This window comes from Acanthaster planci, linkage group LG06 (genome assembly GCF_054643075.1).
Source record: "Acanthaster planci isolate LZ-2023a linkage group LG06, COTS_SCS, whole genome shotgun sequence".
Classification (NCBI taxonomy): domain Eukaryota; kingdom Metazoa; phylum Echinodermata; class Asteroidea; order Valvatida; family Acanthasteridae; genus Acanthaster; species Acanthaster planci.
The window spans coordinates 4,414,764-4,426,785 of record NC_141782.1 but is presented as its reverse complement, the minus strand read 5'-3'; positions in this window follow the sequence as shown (position 1 = coordinate 4,426,785).

Below are 12,022 nucleotides of genomic sequence, written 5' to 3'. Positions count from 1 at the left end.
ACGGGGATTTATGCGCTATGCAGGTGTTGTAAAATGTGATCTGCAACTCACCAATCACATTACGGATTTCTTTTTCGGTTACAGTAAAATTAGTTGAATATTAGACATGGGACATTTCCATTGGTTTTTACAGCGAATGTGCCGTACGCGAAATGCGTCTCAATTTAACGAATAGGCCTACATTTCCTGTCAAAATAACCCCTTATTCATACAAAATAAGGTGATGGAAAAGACTGAACTTCGAGGCCCCTTTTTCTTGTTTTCTTGTTCCTAATACGCCGGAACTTGACAAGTTTCTTCACTCAGTTATTATTAAAAGAAAACAAAAACAAAGCAAAAAACTGCAAAAATGGGTGACGGTACGTTTCAGAAATAAGAATCATTAATTTCACAAATACTGTGTCTTCGGAATAACATACGGCAACGGCAGCCATTTCCTGTCCTCCTTTTCAGCTTGAAGATTCACCTCCCATGATGTACTGTATAATGGGCTGTGATCAAGAGTGACCAGGAACACCAACGGCTTTCCAAGAGACCGGCCCGTGTTATTCTGTATGCTGGTGGGGAATGCCGTTGAACAACATTTCAGGGGCGATGTTCATGGCGCTCAGTACTTCCCAGAGAGCGCAGAAACTTTCGATTCACAGTAACTCTATATCGAGCCAGTACTAACTCTTTCCCAACAACTAATTTATACATGAAAAGTTTCGTTAGGATTCATTTCCCGATGAAAAAACTCCAGGAATTGCCTTAGCAAAATGTCTGGTTCAAAATAAAACCTTTCCGAATTTCGTCCGTTAAAGCCGCTTCATTCTTCAGATGAATGCTAAAGTGAAGTGGGTATGATATCACGAAACGTTCTCATCAAAGATCATTTGAGTTGAAATATGTTCGACTTTGATGAGGCATAAAATTCATTTTCAAATTCAAATTCGTTTTCACACTGACTGTAAACTGGCCCTTACAAGGAACAAAAGTGGATAGTTATGGCTGCCACGTTGCCACTTCGTTCATATTCACCCTTATTTATACAAACCTTGGCAACAGAATGTCTGCAACAGACTATTACAAATTTGCTACGTAGGTCTCATAGAAACAGATCATGCAAAATTTTAGCGCGAAATAGTAGGTGTCATTAGAGTCAGCTACTCCGACAAATTTGCAAGCACCATTAAGAAGACTACATGTATTCAGATAAAGAATTAATGTAACATCATTAATAGTATGTAGGGTTCACGAATATTACTGTGTCTGTTTCTCGTTATTTTAGAGGATACGGGCGCACAAACATAACTTGTCAACATTCCTGCCAAGTTTTGTTAGGTCGGTGCATAGTCGGAGGAAAGTTTAATAATCTGCCCTGTGTTGGCCGTATCCCTATTTTGGGGCAGTGTTCAGTATACTGGAGTCCTTTCATGACTATATTACAATTATCTCCTCATAAAAATAAGGAACATTTCTTTGTCTCTTACATACGGGTAGTTCACACGGACGTCCAATACATGAAACATGGGAAGTTCACGTTGGATCAAAACGCGAGAAACTGCAACTTTTTGGAGGGTTTAAAATTATGCATTGAACATTTGCTGATATGAAATTGACACTTGTGGAAAGTGCAAAGGTTACGCAACAGGGACTTTTTCATGCTTGGTTTATGACGACCGATTACACTTCTTTAGAGAGATTTACCTGATGCGATTGATCATGTGTCCTTTTAGTCGAGTGTTCATTGCGTTCACGTTTACGTAATACGTACATCTAAACCTCCCTCTTGACTCTCGATAAAACTTGCAACCACGTGACACACGTTGTTCATAAGTTTCAATTTACTCGTTTTTTTGACAGAATACTTTTCTTTATCAAAGAGAAAGAAATACATGCAGACATTTTAATCGGTGTTATAATCTTCTTCCTTGCCTTCTGAGATGATCAGTCTCATGATTGGGACGTACCGTGATTATAACACCGATTAAAATGTCTGCATGTATTTCTTTCTCTTTAATAAAGAAAAGTAGTCCATCAAAACAAAACGAGTAATTTCTAATCCACAAGTCTTCCTACTGTCTACGTTTATGAACAAAATACTCATATAAAACTATAGTACATTTTCTCGAAGGCGGCTATATATTATTGTTTCCTTCGTTTTTTGAGGACATGTTGCACATTTGAAGACAAATTTTGTGTGTTTTGACTTATGTACTGAGCTTAACTTATTTTAAAAGATAAAAACGTGGATTTTGTTTTGCCACCGCCTGGGAAAATATCTGACAATTACAGGGCAGTTGCAATGGAAATCCTTTAACATAAACCTTTATATCTAGGATAACATCACTTTCTATGTTAGTTTCACCATTTCAAATGGCTTTTTGCTGCCTTTTTGAGTATTTCCATATTTATAAGCAAAACTGTGATGTCATCCAGGAAGAAACTTCAATGTCACATAGGTTTAAGCACAAAAACTCTTACATGTTTTGAAGATTTCGCTGGCCTAAATTTACGCTTCTGAGGTGATTTGTTGTGTAAGGCCATAGCAATCATCCGTTCTTGATAAACGTTTTCAGTGAGTTAATTTGAACTGAAAAAGCCTATTCACTGAAACATGTCTTGCCTAGCTGGATGACATCACAGCAAAGCATGGCTAATTGTATAAATGCTTAAAAAGTGGATTTTAAAATGCATTTAACCTAGGGGAATTTCAAATAGTTGTTACACATTAAATAATGTTGCAGAAAAATTGTGTGCGAGAGAAATTCATTGCAGCTAGACTTTAGGCCCCAAAAGTCTCCGGTTTCTGGTTAGGGCTGGCTCCAAAAGTGGTGCGGCGACGCGGCTTTTGTTAGCTGCTTCGGCTACACTGCCGAAGCAGCAATTGTTTTTCGTTCTATGGTTCGCAATAATGAAGTATAGGTTACTTCTCAAGAGACAGCAACATAAACCACTCAAAATGCCTTTACTTTTCTACAGTTCTAATAAGCAGTGTTACAGACGGTCTGCAGCGGTTTTTGGAGAAAACATTAGGGTTAAAAGGGCGAAAAATGCGTAATTGTGCAATACCCATTTATACATGCCAATGCGCCTGGTAGGTCGATAGCATCAGAAGACCGGATTTTTCGGCGTAAAAACCTCTCCAAAGTACACAACTTGGTGTTAATAGAATTAAGAGAGACATGCTTTAGGTCATGAAACCAGACTGAAAAAAATTGAAATATCCCACGGAATAGTGACTTCCTGATTAAGAACAAATCCAATTTTTAACAATAACCGGTTTTTCGGGTATCCTTCCGCCATAACACTTTGGGACTCTAGTAAGAGTGTTTGCTCTGAAACTTTGCACATACTTTGACCACCACCCAAGGATGAATTTTTAAGTTGAATTCTTATCGGGCTTGTATCTCTAACAACATTTGTCCCAGTGTTTTAAAATTTTACAAAAAACAAACCGAAATGTTATATGTGAAAATTTGGGTGACGTCATGTTGACGTCCCCACCTGATTTTTTGACGATTGTTAAATTATTGTCATTTTGATATTCTTGTTAACATATCTCCTTACCCAAACAGGTTTTTTTTCAAATTCTTTTTGCTAGACATCCAGTATATCTATTAGATGTCAATTTGTTGGAAAATCTTGTGACTCATGATGACGTCCCAAAATGTACGATTTTTAATTCTACATATAAGGCAATGTCTGATCCTTGTGAAATTCACTCAGTACGCTGACAGTCAATCCCTGACTGCATTTCTGAAGTGACGTCATCATGATCTAATTCGTTGATTTTTTATTAGTTTTCAAGATTTAAATGTATACGAATTTGCATGCACACTACTACTATCTTCCTGGCATAATTTCTGGAACTTAATCAAGTCCAATTACTTCCAAATTCTGTAGAAAAACCGTAAATTTCAATTCACCAATTTCAGATATATGTGCAGATTAGCACGATCTGTATTTAAGAGCCAAGTATGAAGTAATAGCGCTATTTACTAGTAAGATCGTCTGATGTAATTTGTGCACACGGTGACCTTTGCCCTCAATTTGGTGCATGCTACACATGTACACACAGTTGCAGTTGCTACCGGGGCACAAGTGAGGAAATGCCCTGTGCCGCGCAGTTCGTGCTCGTTGCAGCTTCTGCGGTCCGAGACTAGGACTGTGGGAATCGCCCTTTCCAAAAGATTTTTTTTCTTGGAATTAAATAGCTCACAAAATATACAAATGATGCTTAGAAAAGGCTCTGACTCCAAAGCAAGTCTGTGGTTGCTTACAACTACGTTCCTCTAGTTTGATTTTGTTTTTGCCCTCGCTTTTTCCCCTAGAAATGACGTGCGTGTAACGTGACACGTCCATTGCAACTACATGCGTATATTTACCACCGCTACCGACTCTGAAAAAGACGGGCCTCCTTACTATGTACTGTTTAAAAGCGTTTTCAGCTTGTAGATGTACAAAGGACGTAAGACCAAATCGTTTGTCTGGTTCCCAGATGTAAAAATATGACGTCATCTGAAAAAGAGTGCCCGACTTAATGTATGGGGGCCCAGAGGGGCTCCTTTACATAGTACCCCCACCTATTATTCAACCGTACCCCATGTAAAAGACGTTAAAAGTTACGCCATGGGATCCCCTAGCCTATATCCCCGGTCCTAGCTAAAATCTTCATGGAAGCATTTGAAACATCATCTCTCCTCACCGCCGACCTCAAACCCACCGTTTGCCTACGCTATGTTGACGACACATTCGTCATATGGCCCATGGTCAAGATTACCTCCAAGAATTCCTCGAGTACCTCAACAAGCAACACCCCACTATCAAGTTCACCATGGAACAAGAACAAGACGGACACCTCTCTTTCTTAGATGTTCAACTGTCAAGATGAACAGCTATCAACGTATCAACCTTTCCAAGCCCTCCCCAGGACGTTAGGGTCTCCTATAACCGAAGTCCTCCCCCCACGCCATTAAGGTCACCTATACCCCAAGCCCCCCAACCCCCCACCGCCACAGTATGTCAAGCGTACCTGGGCCCCACCTCCCACCAACTCCGGATAATCCTAGAGTCTGCCAACATCAAAGTACATCATTCAGCACCCTACAAGCTGCAGGCTGCACTTCACACCCACAAAGACACACACCCACCCAGCAGTCGCCCCAGCGTATATCCCATTCCATGTGAATGCAGCCAAGTATACATCAGAGAAACCGGTGGGAACCTCCCCACCAGACTTCAAGAACACCACTCGCACGGCCGAGGAGGAGAATACGACAAGTCGGCCATCATCAAACACGCACACTCCACGGACCACCGCATCGAATGGGACAAAGCAGAACCCATCGCCCCCATCCAGAACTGGCTCCCAAGGAGAATCTGAGAAGCCATCGAGATTTTCCGGCACGACACCGTACCCCAAGACATCGGTTTCAAGCTCAGCGACATCTGGCGCCCCCTACTAGCACCGAAGCAGACACCCACTCCCGGGCAGTAGGGTCCCCATACCCGAAACCCATGCCCCACACCCAGGCGTTAGGGTCTTTTCTACCCGAAGCCACCCCACCCACACCGCCCCGTTGGCATAAGGGTCCCCTATACCTAAACCCAAGGTTTCCCACCAATTCCAGGATCCAACCACGGATGTATATTTAAAAACCTAGACTTGCAACGCCTTTGTATGAAAAAGGAGCCAACCAGCGGCCATTTTACTGAGCTGAATACGAATGCATGGGTTGGCTCCCTTCTATTGATATCGGGAAGAACAAAGGCGGGCATTGTACCTCGTCCAAAAGAGAATGATTCCATGGTGTTCCCGCAAACCCATTTCTCATGTTTCATCCACCGTGCAAACCTTCAAATCTTACATAAGATTCCAGTCGACTATGCAACTTTGGTAGCTTTTGAACATCGTATTACGTCAAATAAAAACTTTTGTATTTAATCGTCGCACATGTTTACGTTGATACGCGCGCCGACTAGAAGTGGAGACATTTTTTGTTGTCTTAAGCGGCATTTATTTGAAAAAAAAAATTGCCATTGAAAAATATTTTTGCCACTGACATTTTGCACCCCAGGATGCCTTATTTTACTGGCTCTTTGTGCATTTTGTATGCTTATGAAGTTATAACAACAATATGTATAACTTTTATATATTTTTGAAAATACAGTATGCTGCGGTATATATCATTCCATCCGTCATAAAACCCAGTGGAAAATTATATCTTTTTTAATGAGACAATTTTGTGGTACACTTTTCTCAGAATGTAAAAGATGAAATACCTTTAGTATCATACTTCATGAAACCTGAAACATCAAACCATTAAATGCAAACGAAATGGCGGAAAGGTACAAATGTGCAGACAATATGACTTTAAGCACTCCTTCCTGCAAGGAGTAGACGTAATTTTGACTGGAGCTCCCCGTACATGACATCATTATTCATCGAAGACAGTGTCTTGCACTGCTAAGGCCAGAGGTGTTGTGCAGTCCAGTGTTATGTAAATTAAATTTCTCCTTCAATACTTTGCCAGCCACAACATGCATTGAACCAACTCTTAACTGAAGTTGAACATCCTTGGCCATGTGTAAAAGGTCTGTAATTTAACCATACCAGTTTTGCATTCAGATCTCTGAAAACTAACCCTAACTGCTATTGAAATGAGACTTGATACCTTCGGTGCTGACGTTGACAATGTCATAAAAAAGCAAAGGCAAGCCGTACTGTCTTTCCGAATTTCAGCATAGGCTGTGAAACTGTGAAACTTTCTGCCACCCAAATTGATAGGGTCGGTTAGAATTTCGTATGGCCATAATGGAAATAGTGTGAGTCATAACATACGACATCATAATTCGAAGTGAAGGAAGCCGGTCATAAATTGTAAGAACTACGACTCACACCCAGCAGGTGTAGTTGCATAACTAGATGCCTCGGCGTTATGCTGTAAGACAACTCGCTAATATTTTGGAATGTAAATAACAATTTTTAATGAAGTCTTCCCCATACCTAATAAGCTTGTGAAGTGGTGACAATGTGTTTTTAACGCGAACTTGGATTTTAAGCCCATGTGGACAGCCCAAGGCTAACTCTTCCAAGGGCGTGCGAGTGATAGACACACTGCTAACTTTGTTGACCATGGTCGCATTGCCGCAGTCTGAATATAAAATGGCATGACCATTTTACATCCTTTAGAGGTTCTTGTTTATTAATAAGTCACTGACAACGGGCGACTGTTGTTGCCTGAAATGAGCAGCGTACAGCAAAGGGTTGCTCAAATCAAGTAGGGACACACATACGCATAATGACGGAAACGAGACACATACGTGCCCGTGGCTTCATCAGGGCCTGTTATGTCTGGCGTTGAAAGTATCAAGTGAGGTGTATACGAAGTAGGCCTATTAATTGCTCAGACACTGAAATAGACCGAAAACATTTTATGTTAAACTGGGAAGCTTTAAAGGGTAGCTGAAATCAGTCTATTTTAATACAAACCTTTAAAGTACATCTTTGTGTCTCAGTTAACCTTATTTTCAACTATTTCAAAGGATATTTTACTGTCTTTTTGGCTTTTATGCTAATGAGTATTTCCATATTCATGAGCAAACCTGTTATGTTATCCCAGGAAGACAGCCTCAGCCTCAATTTTACATTGGCCAGTGCACGAAAAAGTACTGTATTTATTTTACATTTTGCTGGACAAATTTTCTCTTCTTTGCTTATTTATTGTTGTTTCTAAATGCATATAAGCAAGTATCAACCCCTTTCTCAGATACCTTTTCTTGAAGTAAATTCTGGGTTCAAAATTTAAACAGAAAAACCTATGCATTGAAATATGTGTTCCCTAGATGACATAACAGCAACAACGCACTCGGTTGACCTGGAGAGGATGGGTAATTTAAGTTAAATGTGCACTTTTAAATGCATCTAACCAAACAGGCGTGTAAAAGAATTTTCATACACTACAGAAGAGTACAAATTTGCAGAAGAACTGTGCCTATGACAAATTCGTCTCTTTTCTAATACCGGACCTTGTCATTTGGTAATGACAATATTACGCCTAAGATTCGTCGTTGGAAGGAGGAGAGTCGCTCGGAGTGGAACTTTCCCCAGAGCTCATAATGCTCAAACATTGCGCCACAGGGGACTTATGTTCACGGCTATATATCACAGGTATTAATTTCAGATGTAGATTTGTCACGAAGAAGCAGAACAAAACATAACAAGACAAAAATACCCCTTGGCCAACCAACCTTCAGAGCCCAACCCTCGCGCACCACTGGGTGCTGATGGTTAGAAAGAAAAATCTATTGAAGAGTAAGGAAATTACAAGGTTTACAGACAAAGGGAGATATTTTCATTTGGTCATAATATTTATGGTGCACGGCCAAATAGACCTCAAAGCGCATAATATTTCAAGCGATGAAATTCAACGAGACTATTTTGAAAGCCAACCACTGCTTTCGTACAGTATAAGTTTAATTTGTTTGCATTTCAACTATTGCGTCGTCAGTATCGATTAGGGAGTAGTTCCATGTATATTGTGTAAGAGGCATTTACCCTTGAGAGCATGGGAGTGAACCATTAGGCCTAAACAACGTCTCCATAAATCCCAGTCTGGTGGGCGGGGGCGGTAGTCCTCCCGACGCACGACGTGGCTGCGCCTTAAAAACAGAAATTTCTACTGGTTGTCACAAAATAATTAGAACCCCAAAATTTCATATTGAGTACTTTTTTAACATAAATATAACTTAAATCGGTTTTGGCGCGGATCTAGAAGGGTGGGTTGAGGGTTAACCACCCCTTCCCCCGACAATTGCCTTTTTTCTTTCTCTCTCTCTCTCTCTCTCTCTCTCTCTCTCTCTCTCTCTCTCTCTCTCTCTCTCTCTCTCTCTCTCTCTCTCTCTCTCTCTCTCTCTCTCTCTCTTTTCGGCCTGCGTCTAAAGATTGTAAGCCCCTACGAAAAGCATAAACAATATAGAGGTCTTATATTTGTGTGTTTGGTTAGGTCAAAACAGAAATAAAAATGGCTTCAACACGGGCGACAATAGAGTACTCCGTCCATCTTCTCTGCGTGAAAAAAACTTCGAGGCCCCAGCAAAAATCCAGGATCCGCCCCGAACAGTCTTTGCCATGCACACTTGCAGCTTTCTTAAAAGTTCAGATTATAAAAAATTGATTGAGACAAACTTAAAGCCGGTTCATACTCAATGCGGAAGCAAAGCGAATTTGACGTCACGAAAAATTAACAGCGAAATTTCGCTCGAATTGAAATGTGTTCAAGTTTTACGAATTCATAACGTGAATAATTATTTGACCAGACGTCACAAGTTCGAGGTCGTTTTCGCGTAAAGTATGAACCAGCCTTTATCCGCCCAGAGTTGAAGTGCACCCTTAAGCAGCAAAAGAAAGACAGATGGTTGTAAGTTTTCAAAGCGGTTTCCATTACAAAGGCGCGCTTCTTCACTGATTAAAAACAAAAAACAAAACACGCCCTCTTTTGTTGCGGTCGGAGAGGATACTCCTGCGACAATTCACCCACGGCGTGCAATGTGGTTGCATAACGAGCTGCATAACCTTTGCACTTTCCAAAAGGGCAATTTCATATCAACGAATGTTCAATGCATCATTTTAAACCTTCCGAAAATGTTGAGGTTTCTCACGTTTTGATCCAACGTGAAGTTCCCATGCTTCACGTATCGGACGTCCGTGCGAAATACCCGTACGTAAGAGACGATACGCACGAAGCAAGAGTCCACATTTTTTTTTCGTGTTCGCGTTTACGTAGGAACATGCAAATAAACCTAACCATTCGTAACACTTACAGAACCGAGATCGTACGTGTTTTTGCACCGGAACCGCTCGCAGTTGCACATCCCTCGGTCCGCGGTGAAATCACCTTAAGTTTGGTTTCGACTTGCTTTGCGCTACTACTACCACTATCCAACCACAGAGCTATAGGGCCTATATAGCTCTATGTATCCAACACGTGAGAATTCTGCCGTGATCCATCGCTTGATTCACGCGGACGTTGATTTTACCTGCTTCTGCTCCAATTTCTGAAATCATTCATGATTCGGCTCACGAAACTAATAATTAAACGTGTCATAATATAAATTCAAAACAAACGATTCCCAATTACAGTGCCATCCGTTATAAGGAACAGCTGATAAAAACTGTGACACGTCAGCTAAACGGTGTGCATGTGCGTATTTGGTCACGTGATTTATATTACATTTACTTCTTGAATTTGCAAAGTTGAACTCGCATTCCGAATAAATATGGATTGAAATAAAACCCAACAGGGAGATCCCGAGGAAAATGAAATGAGAAGAATGATGAGGTATAACGTTTTGACAGTTTTTGCTCTTGGGTTTTGTGAATAAAGACGAACCTACATTCAATTGTACAAAAACCCTTTCGAAGGCCCCCGCTTGAGCATATTGAAATATTTGCAACAAGCTTGACACAACAAAACCCAAATCAATACTCAGTCCGAGACCCGTGAGGGGATCTGTAGGACTGTAGCTTTTTCGTGTTCGACCGTCGAATGTCTAAGAGCATTACGCAAGCACCACCCTTTCCAAATCTTCACTCTGTGCCTTAAGTTTTTACTCTTTTGACTCGGTTTTTCAGGGGAAAGTAAGAATAAAGGATTACACAAATTAAAAATGGAAAATCCGTAGTGAGGAATTAAAGCTTTGCAAGAAAAACCTTCTGAAATATACAGTATAATAGCCTGAAGCCTGGTTTCTATAAATTTGTAACGATCGCCAACATTGCGCAAGATGTCTGGAAGTAGACTGTCGGTAGTAGATGTGTGACATCATGTGACCACAAAGTAAAAACAAAGTAGTGTCCGAACTCTACAAATGTAGGTACATGTATTAAATATCTTGTTCAGGTGATTATACCACTCAACGGATACTTCACGTAAATATTTTACATAATTGTCAGCTTTTTGTAAACAATTTGAGTTTGATTTCTGACTATTACAACATGGGACAAACATGTTGTACTTAAGCCTATGTGTTTGTATGAACCCATACTTTTCCACGCACAAAGTTGCCCATGTTCTGATTAGGCTGATAAAAGGTGCCTTTCCATGTGTATTTTTGGGTATGCTTATCCATTTGTCGCGTTTCACTTCTGTACAGTTTCTATGAACACTGTCTCCAGTTGAAGGGAACGGAGTTGAGGCGTACTGAAAATGCTTATATCATAGCTCTGGCCCATGTGGAAAAGACACCTTCAGCGTCAGTTGCGATAAAGCTTTCCCAAATGACTGCATAATTTGTGTACAGTCGGGGACTGTTCAGCGATATTGTTTGCGCCTCTTTACGTGGATATGAATACCATGGAAACTACAGGCTTAATACCACGCTGCAGAGTTACATCATCTTTATCCCCAATAAGCGAACATCCCAATATTATGTATGCAATCTTTATCACATGATGTGTATTTAATCACGTGGTATCTTAGTGCTTGCCTATAAATGCGCATCTGCAGGGGAAACACTATATTTCCTCGTGTATAGGTCTAGAGCTTTCTTGACTGAACCAAATTTGCTAGGCGTACTGAGTACATGCACGAGTTAAAACAGTGCGAGGAGATTTTAATTAAAGTGAAATTACAAATCTAAGTGCAGGAACCGTTCGTGCTTCTTTGGTAGTAATTTAATTCCAATAAGCGAATTGCAAATAATTTACAGCCTCAGTTGACATGAAATTCCCGAGCATTTTTTGACATCGAACAAAAAGTAACAGCCAATGAATAGACACAGATTAATTACCGATTCAAACCATGAACAATCATTTTAGACGGTCCTAAGTTGAAAAGCACAGAATTATGTGTAAAATAAAGCAAACGTTACACTTTGTTTCCCCAACAGACTTAAAAACACAGAACTGACACGAAAATCTATCAGATTGGCTTTAAAAATAATGAAAGTCCAGTTTCTTTAGAGAATGAAAACGAACAGTCTGTTTGCAGTTGATTTATTTATTATGAACTTTTTGATTGAAATACCTACCATCGGC